This window comes from Eschrichtius robustus, chromosome 14 (assembly GCF_028021215.1).
Source record: "Eschrichtius robustus isolate mEscRob2 chromosome 14, mEscRob2.pri, whole genome shotgun sequence".
In the NCBI taxonomy this organism is placed as follows: Eukaryota; Metazoa; Chordata; class Mammalia; order Artiodactyla; family Eschrichtiidae; genus Eschrichtius; species Eschrichtius robustus.
Genome location: NC_090837.1, coordinates 77,527,072 through 77,547,405, shown reverse-complemented (window position 1 = coordinate 77,547,405; position 20,334 = coordinate 77,527,072). Strand labels below are relative to the sequence as shown.

The 20,334-nt window shown below is 40.7% G+C and overlaps 1 pseudogene; it reads left to right on the top strand.

Annotated features, from left to right (window-relative positions):
• Positions 1-3,183: 3,183 nt before the first annotated feature.
• On the top strand, positions 3,184-4,743 carry LOC137776217 (phosphatidylinositide phosphatase SAC2 pseudogene; annotated as a pseudogene).
• The last annotated feature ends 15,591 nt before the right edge of the window (positions 4,744-20,334 follow it).

Sequence of the window (20,334 nt, the reverse complement as noted above, 5' to 3'; positions counted from 1 at the left end):
AGACCTGCTTCTTAGACATGTACAAACCCCTGCCTGTTTAGAAAGATGGTAACGCCTCCCACCGTGGCACATATACGCAGTTAGTCACACAACTACACACAGAGCTCCCTACACGTTCTTGGCATTGAGGTTGCCTGCTTTTGTCTAAATGTGTATCTGTAATCCTCACAGGATCCCTGGGAGGTAAATTGGCTCATGGAGAGACCGAGGCAATGAGACGTAAAAGGCTGGCCTTCGGTCACTGAGATCTCAGTGGGATATGGTTTTGGTCTCATGTTCAGTACTATCCTTTCTTAGTCATTGAGCAGTGCTTTTCCTAAAATGCTCCAAAAAAATATTCATGGAGAGAGCCAGATGGATTCTGAAAACTGACGTTTTGGAGGTTTAAGAGTAACAGAGACAATTTACACGTTCCATAAAATGAGGGGGCAGTGGACTTGCCTTGCTGGTGGCAGTTTGCTTTCTATGCAATTAGAAATTGTTTTTGTTGCTGCAAGTGAGATTAACAATCTGTACTTCTGAATACAGTTTCAAAAAATTATGCAGGCCCCAGTGCGAGTTAGAGCTCATGTTAGAAAACTGGTAGACAGAGGTTTTCACTGGGTGGTTGACTGACTCTTCTATCCCCTTCTATGAAGGCCACTCAGGAGAATATACTCTCAGCAAATCCTTTATCCAAACTACAAATAAACTGAAATTTGTGTTCAATTCCTTCCCTCTCATCTGCCCTTTTTTGTGTCTCATCTTCACTTCCTGTCTTCTTTCAAGATTCCTGGTTGCTGTAGCCCCAGAATAAATGACCCCAAAACACATCCATTCACAAAAAGTCTTTCCTACTTTTTGATTGTTAAAATTGGACTCTGGACAGAGTGATTCTAAATCTAAAAGAATATATCTTAAGTGGTGAGTGTAATGTCCTGTGACCTTATTTGGAAATAAGGTCTTTGCAGATATAAATATTTAAGGATTTTGAGACAAAACCATCCTAGATTTAGGGTGGGCCCTAAATCCAATGACTGGTGCCTTAGAGGAAGAAGAGAAGACAGAGAAGAGGGTCATGTGAAGATGGAGGCAGAGACTGAGTGATGGTGTTATAAGTCAGAGAACACCAGGGGCCATCAGAAGGTAGAAAAGACAAGAAAGTCCCCTGGAGCCTTCAGAGGAAGTATGCCCCGAATGACATCTGATTTCCAAATTCTATCCTCCAGAACTATGAAAGAACAAATGTGTTTTAAGCTGCCAAGATTGTGGTAATTTGTTATGGGAGCCCTAGGAAACCAATACGGTGGATTTGAAACATCATGACACTTGCACAGGGAGAAAGTTATGGGCAGGTGGCCTTCACTCAGCCCATCAAGTCACATCATGGTGTACAGAACTGCCCATATGCCTACATTCAGGGACTCACAGAAATCTCTAGTTAATAGTATAGTTTCTGTTGGCTGACTGCCTGGATTGAACCCCAGCCCATCACTCCCTAAATGTGGGGCTCTGGGCAAATAGCATCTGTACTCCCTAGTTTTCCATCTGTAAAATGGAGCTTAAGACTATACCTTCCTCAAAAAGCCCTTGTGAAGATGAAGTGAGATTGCATGTTAAACTCTCAGAACAGTGACTAACACATACTAAGGGCTCAAAAATATCAGCTAATTTTTATTAAAAGAGGCTAGGCACTAGCCACTATGGAGAACAGTATGGAGGTTCCTTAAAAGAATTAAAAATAGAGTTACCATATGATCCAGCAATCCTACCCCTGGGCATATATCCAGAGAAAACTCTAAATCAAAGATACATGCACCCTAATGTATACAGCAGCACTATTTACAATAGCCAAGACATGGAAGCAACCTAAATGTCCATCGACATAAAAATGGATAAAAAGATGTGGTACATGTATACAATGGAATATTACTCAGCCATAAAAAAGAATGAAATAATGCCATTTGCAGCAACGTGGATGGACCTAGAGACTATCATATTAAGTGAAGTAAGTCAGACAGAAAAAGACAAAGTTCATATGATATTGCTTATATGTGGAATCTAAACAAAATGATACAAGTGAACTTATTTACAAAACAGAAACAGACTCACAGACATAAAAACAAATTTATGGTTACCAACAGGGAAATGGGGGAGGGATAAATTAGGAGTTGGGGATTAACGGATACACACCACCACAAATAAAATAAATGAACTAAATGTATGTATAAAATAAATGAAATAAATATATAGCACAGAGAACTATATTCAATATCTTTTAATAACCTACAATGGAAAAGAATCTGAAAAAGAATATATATATTTGTGTGTGTGTAACTAAATCACTATGTTGTACACCTGAAACTAACACAACGTTGTAAATCAACTATACTTCAATTAAAAAAAAGAGAGAGAGGCAGTTGCCCCCAGTCTCCGAAGTCGCTTCAGGTGTCAGCTCTGGTGCAGGCGGCTCTGACTGAGAGTGGCCTGGTGGACGGACGGACGGACGGACGGACGGACAGACTGACGCGAGGCAACGTCCGACCGCCCAGCGGCCGGCGAAAGCCATGGGCAACGCTGCCGAGCCCCAGCCCGAAGGCAGGCAGCCTGGCGAAGACTTTCAAGACTTTTCTCCCTTTTGCAGGACTTACGGTTAAAGTTCCCGTGGGGTTGTATTTGTCCTGTAAATTACTGTTTTCCAAAGCCTCCTGTTAATGTCCCTGATGACGGTGGGTTTTACGCGACCATTGTGGCGGTGGCGAGGCTGCATGCGGTTCGTGTTCATCGTGTGGAAGGAGGGGATGCCTGACCGGCGGGAAGAGAAAAACGAGGAGCGCAGCCCTTGCTTCCCAGCTGCAGGCGTGGCCGGGAAGCCCTGAAAGCGGTTTTCTTTTTTTTCTTGTCCGTGTTTAAAAAAAAAAGTGTGGGTTTTTTGTTTTTTGGGATTTTTTCTGTTTAAGTGGGGTGGAGGGTGGCGGGGAGGGAAATTAACTATTTACTGCAGCTTATACTTCGGTAAAGATGCGGGGCGGGGAAGGGAGGGCTGAGATTGTTCTCGACTGCCTGTTACGTGCCAAGTGCTTTTCGTTCTGGACAAAATGCTTTTGACTGAGATCATGTTTGACCGATGCAAATATTAATGTCAAAGTAGAAGCTAGGATAAAGTAACACTAATTAGTAGGTTTAGAATTTATTTCATATTAAAATACGTGTCGTGAGGTAATTTTTATAGCTTGGCTCAAGCAGCAGTTTTAAGAGTGCACCCTCATTGATGCTTCTCACAGCGATGTGGATATGCTGTTGCTGCTTTCTAACTCTGCCTACTACGTAGCCTATTATGACGATGAAGTTGACAAAGTAAACCAGTATCAACGACTAGGTCCAGAAGACCTGGAAAAAATTGAAATAGGTCCTGAACCCACTCTTTTTGGTAAGACAAGGTTCTCCTGCATGTGACTGCACTACAGATATAAAGAAGCAAGTGGCTATTTCCACACCCTGAGATCTGTAGTGTGCAATCTAGCAGAGGATGGAAAAGATACTCTTCAGTGCACTGCAGAGATGCTGCAGATCACCAAGCAAGCCATGGGGTTAGATGTACCTAAAACAGAGAGAAAGCTTGAGAGGAAGAGCAGTAAGCCTCATGAAGACATCATTGGCATCAGATCTCAAAACCAAGGCTCTTTGGCCCAGGGAAAAAAAAAACTTAATGAGCAAATTTTCATCTCTAAATCAAAAAGTGAAACAGACCAAATCCAATATAAATATTGGCAATCTACAAAAGCTAGGGAACTTTACAAAACCTGAAATGAAAGTTAACTCTCTAAAACCAAACTTAAAGTAAATCTTTGGGAATCAGATAGTAGTCTTGAAACCATGGAAAACACTAGTATGATGGATAATAAAGCCCAGGCAGTCAGATGGGGAAATGTCTTCAGATAATGACTCATACCTCTCTGATGAATTCCTTACAAATTCCAAGTCTGATGAAAACAGGCAGCTAGCTAACTCTTTAGAGAATGCAGGGCCAGTAGACTATGTGCTTCCTAGCTGTGGTGTTATTGCTTCAATACGTCGATTAGGCAGTCGATCCCAGTCTATTAGCAACACTGTTTTTAGCATTCATGTTCCTTCAGAGGTTACAATTGCTCATGAAAGTGGGCTTGGAAAAGGCTGAGTCTTCTCTGAAGAAAAGTCCTTCTGCTGACAACATAAACGACATTGACTGGCTTTGCCAAGCCCGTGGATATTTATTGCCACAGATTTGTTCAAGATGCACAAAACAAAATGACCCAGCTATCAGAAACCAGGTCTGTTTCTCAGGCTAGTGAGGAAGGAAATCAAATGACCAATCAAGTTTCTAACGAAGAAACTCAATTTGAATCAATGGAACAGATACCTTCTCGACCATCTCAATTAGATGTGTCTTTTTCTGCAACAGGCCCACAGCTTTTGTCAGTTGAACCAGTGCATTCAGTTGTATCTCAAAAGACCCCCGGCTCCGAATCTGGCACACCTGAACTTGAGAGAGGGCTTCACGTAACTCCTTCTCCTTCAGCGAGCTGTAGCAGCAGAGCAGTCTTTCCCTTTGCAAAGATTCGAAGTTCCACAGTCCAGGTTGCTAATATTACCCAAGCTGGATTAACCCAGGGGATAAGCTTTGCCATGGCAAAGGTTCAGAAGAGCCCTGCAGAACCTGAAGTAGTTAATGAGGTCCAGCAGAATGAACTTAAAAATATGTTTACTCAATGCAGACACAAATAATTCAGATTTAGTTTTTAGCCACTCAGAATCCTGTGGCTTTTATTTAATCCAAAAAAACGGAGGTGTCATATAACCTTTACTGTCTTTGAATCTAGAGATCACAAGTTCTAATTATGTTTATTTGGAAAGGTTTTTAAAAGGAGACTGAACCTGAGGAGATTTCCAAATTTGAGAGCTAGGACAATGGAAGTGCATCATTCTAGAATGTGTAGACCTAAGTAGCTTATACACTACAGAGCAGTTTGTCTCTTTAAAAGTAATTCAGGAATAGATTACTTTGGGACGTAATAACCTGAACCTTTTTTGGAGTGTGGGTGGGTAGAATGTATGAAGTAGACACAAAGAGTGGACATGGATCCATTTAGGTGATTAGCATTTTTCATAATTTGTTTTTGTTCTGTCTGTCAGTTCATTTCAAGGTAAATACTTAGTTTTCAGTGACTTCAAAGTGTTACTAGTATGGAGAAGCATTTTAATATAAAAACTACTGGTTTCGTTTTTGATGGCTTAACCATTCCCTATAAAGAGTTAATTGAGGGCTAATGGCACTACAGTCAAGAAATGAATGCCCATTTGATCCTAATTTTCCCCACATTCTACTTAAATTTAAAATACTGCTACCTTGTACACCCCAAAGTCTAGGAGCATTAAGACTTGTCAGTCATAAAACCTGAGATGTCAGATGTTAATACCAGCACCTATTAATTTTGCTCTCTTTTCAGAAATGTTAAGAATGTATACATATTGGATACCGGTAATGCTTGAAAGAAATCTTTCAAGTTGTAATTTTTTGCAGGGGGCAGTCCATAACATCCTGTGTAGACAAGTACAACTGTTGAAAATTTAGTCTGAAGCACAACTGTGCTAAAACTTTAGGTTTTATGACTGTAACCTTGACCACGTGGAACCAGGACCTTGTCTGTAAGCCTATACAGTAAGAAAGTTGTACACCTTATTCCAAACAAGTATTGGTTTGTCTGATATCTTTAGAGCCTTACTCTGTTGAAGTGATTCTCAGCTAAACATTGTCTGTTGTAACTTTGATGTTTCCACTTTTGTTATTTATTAGTGGTATCTTTTTTTGAAGTGTCAGATGTTGTGACTATTTAAAATAAAATATCATTATAATTTAAAAAGAAAAAAAAAACAGAAAGAAACTAGGCAGTAATATTTCAACTACTAGTTTGCTTCCTGCATTCACCTTATTTGGAGTGAAACATTATTATACAAATGTATTCTTTTTTTTTCTTTAATAGCTCTTTATTGGAGTATAATTGCTTCATAGTACTGTGTTAGTTTCTGTTGTACAACAAAGTGAATCAGCCATATGCATACATATGTCCCCATGTGCCCTCCCTCTTGCATCTCCCTCCCACCCTCCCTATCCCACACTTCTAGATCATCACAAAACACCAAACTGATCTCCCTGTGCTATGCTGCTGCTTCCCACTAGCTAACTATTTTACATTCAGTAGTGTATATATGTCAGTGCTACTCTCACTTCGCCCCAGCTTCCCCCTACCACTCCATGTCCTCAAGTACATTCTCAATGTCTACATCTTTATTCCTGCCCTGAAACTAGGTTCATCAGAACCTTTTTTTTTTTTTTTTTAGATTCCATATATATGCGTTAGCATATAGTATTTGTTTTTCTCTTTCTGACTTCACTCTGTATGACAGACTCTAGGTCCACCCACCTCACTACAAATAACTCAATTTCGTTTCTTTTTATGGCTGAGTAATATTCCATTGTATATATGTGTCACATCTTCTTTATCCATTCATCTGTTGATGGACACTTTGGTTGCTTCCATGTCCTGGCTATTGTAAATAGTGCTGCAATGGACATTGTGGTACATGACTCTTTTTGAATTATGGTTTTCTCAGGGTATATGCCCAGTAGTGGGATTGCTGGGTCAAATGGTAGTTCTATTTTTAGTTTTTTAAGGAACCTCCATGTTGTTTTCCATAGTGGTTGTATCAATTTACATTCCCACCAACAGTGCAGGAGGGTTCCCTTTTCTCCACAAGCTCTCCAGCATTTATTGTTTCTAGATTTTTTGATGATGGCCATTCTGACTGGTATGAGCTGATAGCTCATTGTAGTTTTGATTTGCATTTCTCTAATGATTAATGATGTTGAGCATTCTTTCATGAGTCTGTTGGCAATCTGTATATCTTTGGAGAAATGTCTATTTAGGTCTTCTGCCCATTTTTGGATTGGGTTGTTTGTTTTTTTGATATTGAGCTCCATGAGCTGTTTGCATACTTTGGAGATTAATCCTTTGTCTGTTGTTTCATTTGCAAATATTTTCTCCCATTCTGAGGGTTGTCTTTTTGTCTTATTTATGGTTTCCTTTGCTGTGCAAAAGCTTTTAAGTTTAATTAAGTCCCATTTGTTTATTTTTGTTTTTATTTCCGTTACTCTAGCAGGTGGGTCAAAAAAGATCTTGCTGTGATTTATGTCAAAGAGTGTTTTCCTATATTTTCCTCTAAGAGTTTTATGGTGTCTGGTCTTACATTTAGGTCTTTAATCCATTTTGAGTTTATTTTTGTGTATGGTGTTAGGGAGTGTTCTAATTTCATTCTTTTACATGTAGCTGTCCAGTTTTCCCAGCACCACGTATTGAAGAAGCTGTCTTTAGAAATGTATTCTTTTTTTCTTAAAGAACTGGTGTCCTCATCTTTGTCCCTCTCAAAGCACAGCTGTCAAAGGACAACAAGAGGGAAATGCCTTGAAAGCAGAATCAAGAACCCTTAGATTAGCTGGATAACGATTCTTGACTCCCTATTGAGGAGGCAAAGGACCATTCTGCTATTCCTCATTTTATGAGTTATAGGTCAGTCTTCAAGGCAAGCAGGAGTTCACAATTTAGGTGGAGGCACAGAGACTCGACTCTGTAACATTTCATCTCTTTTTAAAAACAGCTGAAGCAAATATGGTCAACATTAATATTTGATAGCACATGTGTCCTTTCTATGCTCCTGTCTGTCAGGAATAATTTTTTACCTTTATTATTTGAAATAATGACCTAAGTAAAATTTTAAGAACAGCAGTGAAAACAAGTGAACCAACATAAATCAGGATATAAAGACTAAGAGTCAAGGGAAACTTTGTGGTCAAATTTCTGGTTGGACAGTAAAATAAATAAATAGATAAATATCTTTTTAAATCATAGAAACTGGTTAGGCAGAAAAAATTACAAAATAATAAAAAAAAATAATAAGCACAGAAATCGCTTGGGCGGAAAAGAATAGGCAAGAGACAAAAGAGCTTGTATTAATGCCAAGACCACCTTGGATTTCCCAGTAAGGAAACTGTCACGAACATCTTTCTAGGACAAAAATCAATCCCCGAATATGGCCTCTTTGATGTAGAAGCAGGGAAGTGATGGACTGTTGGTTCCTGTTGTCAGGGAAGATGGCCTGTTCATCACCCAGCACAGTTCTGAGGACATCGTTGGTCCTAAATAATGCTTCTTGAACTGAAATGAGTACCTATGAGAGTAGACAGCAAAGTCAGGCATGGGACACGGCACCTGAAGACGTGGGCTCTAACCAATGCCTCCCCACTCCGATCACAAAGAGCATCTCATGCCCCCTAATTCTGGAGTGAGGCTAGGCAGGCTGCTGCTGGAGTTTGCAGCAGGATGGCTGCAGACACACCCCTTGTTCACGCGTCTTTAAATTGATCTTCTCTTCCATTCTCTACTCTTGAGATCACACCGAGCATCTGTCTGGGTTCCTGCTGTTCCTTCTCAGAGCGGGAGCTCTGCGCAGCTGTGCGTAGTGAGAGGCATGGCCTTAGGTGTGGGTCCTGGCTGCAGCCATGGCTCAGACTAGCAGAAATCCCTTCTTGCCATATCCTAGTAAGCATAACTTCTAAGTGATGCTGTTGAAATTGCTCCAGAGGCCAGATGGGAGGTCTGTAGCCAGCAAAAGCCTCCATCCCTAGGAATCAGCCAACTGGGGGATTGCCCTGGGCCTGGCGGCACGGACAGTGCTTCACTCAGAGTTCCACACATGAAGTCCGTGCGCGTTCAGATAATCAGCTTCTCTCTGCTTTCCAACGTGAGAGGGAAGCGTTCCTTCTCTCTTCCGTGTCCTGCAACTGTGTTTCATGTGCAAAGCTGCAGTGAGCATCCCTTGAGTCTGATTTCACTGTGTAAAATGCTGGGCCGAGAGAAACATGGTAGGAAGCCTTTCACCCACCAACGGGCCGCTGTACAGGCACTTGCAGCCGTCAGGAGTTGAGAAGCTATAGGAAGTCGGCCATCCTCAGGGCCTCACACACCTTCAGTCTGGTACAGGGCAGGGCCTGGAAGCTGATTATCCCCATGGACCCCCTGTGGGCACACAGAGCACAAGAATGCTGCCCCCAGGGCTAGAACACGAGCAAGAGAAAGAAAAAGTTTCTCCCTTGGTGGAGAGAGGGTGATGACCACTGCCCCAAAGACTTGGGTAACTTCTTGATCTCAGCTCTCCTCTCTCTGTTCTAAAGCTGTAACAACTTGATTGGCTTCCAGATTGCTGATGCCCTCAGAGTTCAGGGAAATGTATGTGATCGGATCTAGCCATGAGGCAGATGACTTGAGCAAACTTTTCCCAAGTGAGAGAGGATTCATTGGCACTTCTGTCCGATCAGTACTGGGGCTGGGTGCACCGCAGCTACAGGAGCCGTCCTCATAAGCAGAGTGGTTTACTTGCTATAATTGGGTTTGTAACCAGCTCAGAGAATCACGAGGCAGGACTCCTCAGGGCCATCTGCTTCCTGCCTAACGTGCAAACCCTGATGCACACGTTTGCCTCCTGCTTTGCTAGTGCTGGGGCCAATGCCACACTCCTCCCCCTCTCACAAAGCACTTCCCCTGAAAGCCACTCAAACCCCACGCCTTCAATTGAAAGTTTCTAAACCCATTCTCAGAAAGGGTGGCTTGCCAAGACCCTGGGACTTTCATTCCTGTAACATGCCCTGTAACTAGATGAACTAGTTACAAGTAGTTTATCCATTGATTAAAGCAGATTCAAAGAGTCTCTTTGCAGGGGGCAACCTATTAGTCCTAAGATTTGAGTGTAACACACTGCATATTTCAAATGTGTTTCCTACAACTGATCCCTGCCCCAAATCAGAGTGACTTCACCCGACGTGTTGAGATGTGGATTCTCACTTGAGTGTCCACTGAACTACGTATGTGCTTCCCCCGCCCCCGGCCCCCGTGCTGTACTCTCTGTGAGACCAGGGACAAGAGGTATTGGTTTATTTACGCTGTACCCAGCACATCTTAAAACTCAAATATGTGATGGACAAAGAATAAATGCTTTGACGAATGAAGCAATAACCTGAAAACGCTAGGTTGAAATACCAAGTTAGGTTTTGGCGGCTGTTTGGTTTTTGTCTGTTTTGGTTTTGTTTAGAGGTTTGTTTTGGTTTGAATAGGTGATCCTCAGGCAGAACTGTACTGAAATGGAAGTTCAAGTTTAGGAGGGAAGACGGTTGCAGAACTGAGGCCCGCCTGACTGCAGCCAGTTTGCCTGCCAGAAGCAGAAGTCAAAGACGTTCTCCTTTGCTTCTTTCTGCCTGAGAACACACCTGAACATAGTTACTCTGCAAGGGTCCCGCAGAGCCTCGGATGCTCCCGCAGCTGTTCTTCATCAAAACACCATGACTAGCCGTCATGCCCCTCCCTGTGAAGGATTGTTTCTGTGTCCTGTATTCAACTGCCAGGGAGTATATTCCTCGAACTTCAACTTCAGCGGTTCTCTGCCACCACTTCTGTGGCCGGAGGCCTGGGGTTACTGGTCAAGTCCTCAAAATAGCCTTTTCAGCCTTTCACAGTTTTTGATTGTTTTGGTCAGAAGATGGGCTGTCCAGAAAAACCACGCGTGGGTCAAGCCCTCCATCGGAAAGGGAAGTTCAGGCATCCTTTCACAGTCGTAGCACCCAGGCAAGTGCAGGCTTGGGCCAGCTGTTCCTCCAAATGCATAGCTGGTTCATGGCCCCAATTCATGTGCTACAATCAGAGGAGCGCAGTGTGTGTGGGACACAGAGAGGAGATTGGACTCGTGAGCACGGGGCAGCAGGTCAGTCGCAGTCTGCCCCCTGCCCCGTGGTGCACAGCTCTTTCCTAGCACGTGTGCAGGGAGACAGAGGTACATCCATCTGAGGTTTACTTTGCAGCCCAGCTGGGCAACTTGATACGGGCAATGATCGATGTTGACAGAAAATACATAGGGAGGGAAGGAGAGGAAAAACATGAGAGGGGTCGGGATGAGTGAGTAGAGGAGGGGAGGTGGGAGAATGAGGAGTAGAGAGAAAACGAAAGGGAGTTCTAAATATCAATCAATCTTCCCATCTGGTTGCTTTCCCCACCCACACTGCAGGCTCTAGGGGCACGCCCCACCCGAAAATGGACCTGAGAAAAGTCACTACCGAGTTACAGTCAGGCTTATTTTGTGAACGTTCCCAATCAGCATCCGCAGTTTAACCCTGGGTGAGCCTTGTTCCCTTTCACCAACATTCATGATAACAGATACTTTAGATGTGTCATTCTTTTTCCTTTTTTAATGAAGGATAGTTGCTGTACATTATATGTTACAGGTGTACAATATCGTGATTCACAATATTTAAAGGTTATAGTCTGTAGTTACTATAAAATATTGGCTATATTCCCTATGTTTTACAACATATCCTGTGTATAGCTTATTTTATACCTAATAGTTTGTAGCTCTTAATCCCCTAATCCTATATTGCCCTTCCCCCTTCCCTCTCCCCACCGGTTGTTCTCTATATCTGTGAGTCTGCTTTTTTGTTATATTAACTAGCTTACTGTATTTTTTTTTAGAGTCCACATATAAGTGACATCATACAGTATTTGCCTTTCTCTGGCTTATTTAATTTAGCATAATGCCTTCCAAATCCATCCAGGTTGCTGTGAATGGCACATCTTCTTTATCCATTCATCTGTTGATGGACACTTAGGTTGCTTCCATATCTTGGCAATTGTAAATAATGCTGCTATGAACACTGGGGTCCATGTATCTTTTCAAATTAGTGTTTTTCTCTTTTTTCAGATATACACCCAGGAGTGCAACTGGTGGTCATATGGTAGTTCTTTTAGTTTCTTAGAAACCTCCATACTGTTTTCCATAGTGGCTGCACTAATTTACATTTCCACCACCAGTGCAGGAGGGTTCCTTTTCTCCCAGGTGTGATATTCTTTATAGTCAGTGCCTTCACATACATTATTTCATTACGCTCCCTTAACAACCTTATAGGTCACACAGAGAAGAAAAATTGTCTTCTGTTAAAGATGAAGAAACTGGGAATCAGAGAGAGAAGTTCTCACCAAGATCACACAGCTGTGGCAGAGGGAAGAATAAAATCCAGGTTTCCCGGCTCCATTCGACACCTGTCTGCATAATGTTTATATATAGACAAGGGGACTTACTGAATCAATGCAGGAATCCTTAAAGGATTGTCAGAGTTCTCAAGACATAGTCCTCGGTTACTATCATTTGTCTCATTTTTTGGCTTAGACCACAAAGGTACCCGCTAAATCACTTGTCACCTTGCAAAGGGGAGGACAAGGAAGATTAGCCACTTCATCTCTGACCCTCACCTTCTAACACCGATCACTCTGTAGACTAGTTATGTTGTCACCTTGTGTGCTTCAAAGAGTGAGAGATACACACTCCTTCACCAAGGTCTTGGGTAAAGGCAGTATGGGGGTCTATCACAAAGGAATACATTGGGGCTACATCAGAGGTAAGACCCCAAAGACGGATGGTCAGAGAAGGACCCTGTTTTGAGCGAGGGCCAGGAGAGGGTAAATGCCATAGTAGAACCTCAGCATTCTCTCTGATCTGTGAACAACCCTGTTGGGGAAAGTTCCAAAGTAAATTGTAGACCTTCTCTCCCCATCCCCAGGGCCATGAGCATAAGTTCTCTAAATATTAAATTTTTATATTTAATTCTATTAGTTATTACCTATATTTGTGTGTATGTAAATATTTAATATCTTCTTACAGAGGTAGCACCCAAGAAACAGAGAGGTTAAGTACCTTGTTCAGGTACATTCAGCATATTCGGTGGTATAGCAATAAGGACTTCTGTGCCTAGCAACATTATTTATTATAAGTTGTTTATATTATTATACTGTCTCCCCAGTGATCTTGCAGGTTCTTTAATGCCAGGGTCTGGATCGTATGCATCTGTCCCATACTGCCTTGCGAGTTATTAGACAAAGAAGAGATCTCAGTGGAGTTAGAATAACTAGGCTCCAATTGTGTCCATGGGCCAAGCAGGTCCCCCTGTGGACCTCCGCTTCATCATCTCCAAAATGATTAGACTCAGTTCATGGGACCTCTTCCAGCTCAACGATCCTATTATGCCCCATCCCTCCATTCCTACCCGACTGCAGAGCACAGCAAGAAATAAGCTTCCTTCCAAATAACGACTTGGGGCACCTCCACCCCTGTCAGCAGGCAGCCCCAGCACAGTGCTCCGGTAGACCAGGAGAAGGTTTAGGCCCCTGCCTCCCCCTCGCTGCTCCCTCTCCCCCCCCCCCCCGCCCCCCACTTTCCCCCTACACACCTGTCTCCAGACCTTGGCTTCCTGGGTCACAGTGGGAAACTCCCACCTACCAGCTGGGTTGATTTTATTCTTGAGAAAAGAGAACAGCTGGGTGATTTAAAGATGGAACTTACGACCCACTTAACTAGTCAACTCTAGTTGTCAAGCCCCGAAGCTGCATTTAAGGATTGGAGCTGTGGATGTGACATGAAAGCCAAGAGGCCCAGATGCTTTGTTCCCAATCCTCCCCCGCCAGCAGGAGGGACTGCATACTTTATGAGATTTTCTCCAAAGAGCTTCTGCTGGGTTGCTTTGGTCTTTTTCTTCTCTTTATAAAAGGTATTTACTAGTGTATGGTCTTTTGAGCCTTTTGGCTTAGGGAAGAAAGGGTCAGCACGTTAACAAATTAGACATGTTCCCCCTGGCCAGGCCATCGAAAGCTAATTTTTACTTGGTCTCAGCATAACCCATCTTCAGCTCCTGACAGTATCTAAATGATGGAAAGCTTTGTTTGAATTCATAAAATATTTTACAGAGGAGTAAAACAGATCTTACAGACCCGTTTCTCATTAAAAAGTCAATGCCGGGAACATCTGATGCTATAGAACTGTCTGATTCAACTTGGCAGGTCAAGCCTGACTAATCCTATCTTCTGACTGGGATGAATTTATTTCCCCTGAAAATGATTTTCTCACAAGCTGCCAGATTATGTACTCTAAACTTATATTTTTATAAGACATTACTAGAATGTTGTTCAAACCTAATTCATCCATTAAACAAAATGCAGGGAAAAAATCTACACTGCAAATTAATACTTAGAAGCCATAAGCAAGGAATTCTAAGTCTTATTAGAAATTGGATGGTGTCCTCAGCCAAAGAGCAGAGTCAGAAAGAACACTTGGAAGAAAACCTTTTTCAAGTTTACATAGTCTGAGTCCATAGCTGTTATAGTTGGAAAACATGAGAACCTACTTTTTCAAACTTTCCTTAGAATCAGTAAATTAAGACAAATACTACTATATGACATAAAGACCACTGGACCCAGAATCAGAACTGGGTTCTATGTTTAGTTCTGCCTCTTACTCATTTTGGGATACTAGGGGGAAAAAACACTTCCCCTTTCTGGGCCTCAATTACTTCATCTATTAGTGTAGGTTTCAAACTTGTCTTTTTATTGCATCCAGCAGTTTTATTCTTTGGCTCTCAATTGAAGTGTTAATTACATAGACAAACTTCTAATGTGGGCCCTAAATATTTAGGCCTCTTTCCCAAGGTCAAATCCACACTCACCTTGTTAACCCTCACTTCATCTTTAAGAATGCCTGATATGGTCTCTCATTTTAGAGTGCTGCTTTCAGAAATGTGTCTTTAGCTAATGTGTCTTTTTAGCTATTTTTATGTGTAATTCTTAGTGTTTTTTCTGGGTAAACTGTTATCCTAATACCCAAAACGCGATTTCCCATGTGTTCTCCAAATGTCCCCATTTTTCTTTCTGGGCAGAGCTAAGATTACATGTCTCTGCCACATTTTTTTTTTTTTTTTAACATCTTTATTGGAGTATAATTGTTTTACAATGGTGTGTTAGTTTCTGCTATATAACAGAGTGAGTCATCTATATATATATGTATATCCCCATTTCTCCTCCCTCTTGCGTCTCCTTCCCACACTCCCTATCCCAACCCTCTAGGTGGACACAAAGCACCGAGCTGATCTCCCTGTGCCATGCGGCTGCTTCCCACTAGCTATCTATTTTACATTTGGTAGTGTATATATGTCCATGCCACTCTCTCACTTTGTCCCAGCTTACATTTCCCCCTCCCTGTGTCGTGAAGTCCATTCTCTACATCTGCGTCTTTATTCCTGACCTGCCCCTAGGTTCGTCATAACCAATTTTTTTTTCTTTTAGATTCTATATATATGTGTTAGCATACGGTATTTCTTTTTCTCTTTCTGACTTACTTCACTCTATATGACAGACTCTATGTCCATCCACCTCACTACAAATAACTCAATTTTGTTTCTTTTTATGGCTAACATTCCATTGTATATATGTGCCACATCTTCTTCATCCATTCATCTGTTGTTGGACACTTGGGTTGCTTCCATGTCCTGGCTATTGTAAATAGAGCTGCAATGAATATTGTGGTACATGACTCTTTTTGAATTATGGTTTTCTCAGGGTATATGCCCAATAGTGGGATTGCTGGGTCATATGGTAGTTCTATTTTTAGAATTTTAAGGACCTCATACTGTTCTCCATAGTGGCTGTATCAAGTTACATTCCCACCAACAGTGCAAGAGGGTTCCCTTTTCTCCACACCCTCTCCAGCATTTATTGTTTGTACATATTTTGATGATGGCCATTCTGACTGTCGTGAGGTGATATCTCATCGTAGTTTTGATTTGCATTTCTCTAGTGATTAGTGATGTTAAGCATCCTTTCATGCGTTTGTTAGCAATCTGTATATCTTGTTTGGAGAAATGTCTATTTAGGTCTTCTGCCCATTTTTGGATTGGGTTGCTTGTTTCTTTGATATTGAGCTTCATGAGCTGATTGTATGTTTTGGAGATTAATCCTTTGTCAGTTTCTTCATTGGCAAATGTTTTCTCCCATTCTGAGGGTTCTCTTTCGTCCTGTTTATGGCTTCCTTTGCTGTGCAAAACTTTTAAGTTTCATTAGGTACCATTTGTTTATTTTTGTTCTTATTTCCATTTCTCTAGGAAATGGGTCATAAAGGATCTTGCTGTGATTTATGCCATAGAGTGTTCTGCCTACGTTTTCCTCTAAAAGTTTGATAGTGTCTGGCATTATATTTAGGTCTTTAATCCATTTTGAGTTTATTTTTGTGTACAGTATTAGGGAGTGTTCTAAGTTCATTCTTTTAAATGTACCTGTCCAGTTTTCCCAGCACCACTTAGTGAAGAGACTGTCTTTTCTCCATTGTATATTCTTGCCTCCTTTATCAAAGATAAGGTGACAATACGTGTGTGTGTTTATCCCTGGGCTTTCTATCCTGTTCTACTGATCTATATGTCTGTTTTTGTGCCAGTACCATACTGTTTTGATTACTCTAGGTTTGTAATATAGTCTGAAGTCCAGGAGCTTGATTCCTCCAGCTCCATTTTTCTTTCTCAAGATTGCTTTGGCTTTTTTCAGGGTCTTTTGTGTTTCCATACAAACTGTGAAATTTTTTGTTCTAGTTCTGTGAAAAAAGCCATTCGTAGTTTGATAGGGATTGCATTGAATCTGTAGATTGCTTTGGGTAGTATAGTCATTTTCACAATGTTGATTCTTCCAATCCAAGAACATGGTATATCTCTCCATCTATTTGTATCATCTTTAATTTATTTCATCAGTTTCTTATAATTTTCTGCATACAGGTCTTTTGTCTCCTTAGGTAGGTTTTTTCCTAGATATTCTTTTTGTGAAGTTGTAAATGGGAGTGTTTTCTTAATTTCACTTTCAGATTTTTCATCATTAGTGTATAGGAATGCAAGAGATTTCTGTGCATTAATTTTGTATCCTGCTACTCTACCAAATTCATTGATTAGCTCTAGTAGTTTTCTGGTAGCATCTTTAGGATTTTCTCTGTAAAGTATGTCATCTGCAAACAGTGACAGTTTTAATTCTTCTTTTCTGATTCGGATTCCTTTATTTCTTTTTCTTCTCTGATTGTTGTGGCTAAAACTTCCAAAACTATGTTGAATAATAGTGGTGAGAGTGGCCAACCTTGTCTTGTTGCAGATCTTAGTGGAAATGGTTTCAGTTTTTCACCATTGAGAACAATGCTCGCTGTGGTTTTGTCATATATGGCCTTTATTATGTTGAGGTAAGTTCCCTCTATGCCTACTTTCTGCAGGGTTTTTATCATAAATAAGTGTTGAATTTTATGAAAACATTTTTCTGCATCTACTGAGATGATCATAAAGTTTTTATCCATCAGTTTGTTAATATGATGTATCACATTGATTGATTGGCGTATATTGAAGAATCCTTGCATTCCTGGGATAAACCCCACTTGATCGTGGTGTATGATCCCTTTAATGTGCTGTTGGATTCTGTTTGCTAGTATTTTGTTGAGGATTTTTGCATCTATGTTCATCAGTGATGTTGGCCTGTAGTTTGCCTTTTTTGTGACATCTTTGTCTGGTTTTGGTATCAGGGTGATGGTGGCCTCATAGAATGAGTCTGGGAGTGTTCCTCACTCTGCTGTATTTTGGAAGTTTGAGAAGGATACGTATTAGCTCTTCTATAAATGTTTGATAGAATTAGCCTGTGAGGCCATCTGGTCCTTGGCTTTTGTTTGTTGGAAGATTTTTAATAACAGTTTCAATTTCAGTGCTTTCAAATTTCAGTGCTTGTGATTGCTCTGTTTATATTTTCTATTTCTTACTGGTTCAGTCTCAGAAGGTAGTGTTTTTCTAAGAATCTGTCCATTTCTTCCAGGTTGTCCATTTTATTGTCATATAGTTGCTTGTAGTAATCTCTCATGATCCTTTGTATTTCTGCAGTGTCAGTTGTTACTCCCCCTTTATCATTTCGAATTCTATTGGTTTGAGTCTTCTTCCTTTTTTTCTTGATGAGTCTGGCTAACGGTTTATCAATTTTGTTTATCTTCTCAGAGAACCGGCTTTTAGTTTTATTTATCTTTGCTTTCCATCATTTCTTTTTCATTTATTTCTGATCTGACCTTTATGATTTCTTTCCTCTGCTAACTTTGGGTTTTCTTGTTCATCTTTCTCTAATTGCTTTAGGTGTAAGATTAGGTTGTTTATTTGAGATGTTTCTTGTTTCTTAAGGTAGGATTGTATTGCTATAAACTTCCCTCTTACAACTGCTTTTGCTGCAACCCATAGGTTTTGGGTCATCGTGTTTTCATTGTCACTTTTTTCTAGGAACTTTTTGATTTCCTCTTTGATTTCTTCAGTGATCTCTTGGTTATTTAGTAGTGTATTGTTTAACTTCCATGTGTTTGTGTTTTTTCCTATAATTGATATCTAGTCTCATAGCATTGTGGTCGGAAAAGATACTTGATACAATTTCAATTTTCTTAAATTTACCAAGGCTTGATTTGTGACCCTAGATATAGTCTATCCTGGAGAATGTTACATGAGCACTTGAGAAGAAAATGTATTCTGTTGTTGTTGGATGGAATGCCCTATAAATATCAATTAAGTCCATCTTGTTTAATGTATCATTTAAAGCTTGTGTTTCCTTATTTATTTTCATTTTGGATGATCTGTACATTGGTGAAATGGGGTGTTAACGTCCCCTACTATGATTGTGTTACTGTCGATTTCCCCTTTTATGTCTGTTAGTATTTGCCTTATGTATTGAGGTGCTCCTATGTTGGGTGCATAAGTATCTACAATTGTTATACCTTCTTCTTGGATCGATCCCTTGATCATTATATAGTGTCCTTCTTTGTCTCTTGTAATAGTCTTTATTTTAAAGTCTATTTTGTCTGATATGAGAATTGCTACTCCAGCTTTCTTTTGATTTCCATTTGCATGGAATATCTTTTTCCATCCCCTCACTTTCAGTCTGTATGTGTCTCTAGGTCTGAAGTGGGTCTCTTGTACATAGCATACATACAGGTCTTGTTTTTGTATCCATTCAGCCAGTCTATGTATTTTGGTTGGAGCATTTAATCCATTTACATTTAAGGTAGTTATTGATGTGTATGTTCCTATTACCATGTTCTTAATTGTTTTTGGTTTGTTATTGTAGGTCTTTTCCTTCTCTTGTGTTTCCTGCCTAGAGAAGTTCCTTTAGCATTTGTTGTAAAGCTGGTTTGGTGGTGCTGAATTCTCTTAGCTTTTGCTTGTCTGTAAAGGTTTTAATATCTCTGTCAAATCTGAATGAGCTTCTTGCTATGTAGAGTAATCTTGGTTGTAGGTTTTTCCCTTTCATCACTTTAAATATGTCCTGCCACTCCCTTCTGGCTTACAGAGTTTCTGCTGAAAGATCAGCCATTAACATTATGAGGATTCCCTTGTATGTTATTTGTTTCCTTTCCCGTGCTGCTTTTAATATTTTTTCTTTGTATTTAATTTTTGATAGTTTGATTAATATGTGTCTTGGCATGTTTCTCCTTGGATTTATCCTGTATGGGACTCTCTGTGCTTCCTGGACTTGATTAACTATTTCCGTTCCCATATTAGGGAAGTTTGCAACTATAATCTCTTCAAATATTTTCTCAGTCCCTTTTTTATTTCTCTTCTTCTTCTGGGACCCCTGTAATTCGAATGTTGGTGCATTTAATGCTGTCCCAGAGGTCTCTGAGACTGTCCTCAATTCTTTTCATTCTTTTTTCTTTATTCTGCTCTGTGGTAGTTACTTCCACTATTTTATCTTCCAGGTCACGTATCCGTTCTTCTGCCTCAGTTATGCTGCTATTGATTCCTTCTAGAGAATTTTTAATTTCATTTATTATGTTGTTCATCATTGTTTGCTCTTTAGTTCTAGGTCCTTGTTAAACGTTTCTTGAATTTTTGCCATTCTATTTCCAACATTTTGGATCATCTTTCCTATCATTACTCTGAATTCTTTTTCAGATAGGTGGCCTATTTCTTCTTCATTTGTTTAGTGTGGTGCGTTTTTAACTTTGCTCCTTCATCTGCTGTGTATTTCTATGTCTTCGCAGTTTGCTTAACTTACTGTGTTTGGGATCTTTTCGCAGGCTGCAGGTTTGTAGGTCCTGTTGTTTTTGGTGTCTGCCTCCAGTGGGTAAGGTGGGTTCAGTGGGCTGTGCAGGCTTCCTGGTGCAGATGACTGGTGCCTGTGTTCTGGTGGATGAGGCTGGATCTTGTCTTTCTGGTGGCAGGACTGCATACGGTGGTGTGTTTTTGGGTGCCTGTGAACTTATTATGATTTTAGGCAGCCTCTCTGCTAATGGGTGGGGTTGTGTCCTGTCTTGCTAGTTGTTTGGCATAGGGTGTCCAGCGCTGAAGTTTGCTGGTCATTGAGTGGAGCTGGGTCTTAGCATGGAAATGGAGATCTCTGAGAGAGCTTTCAC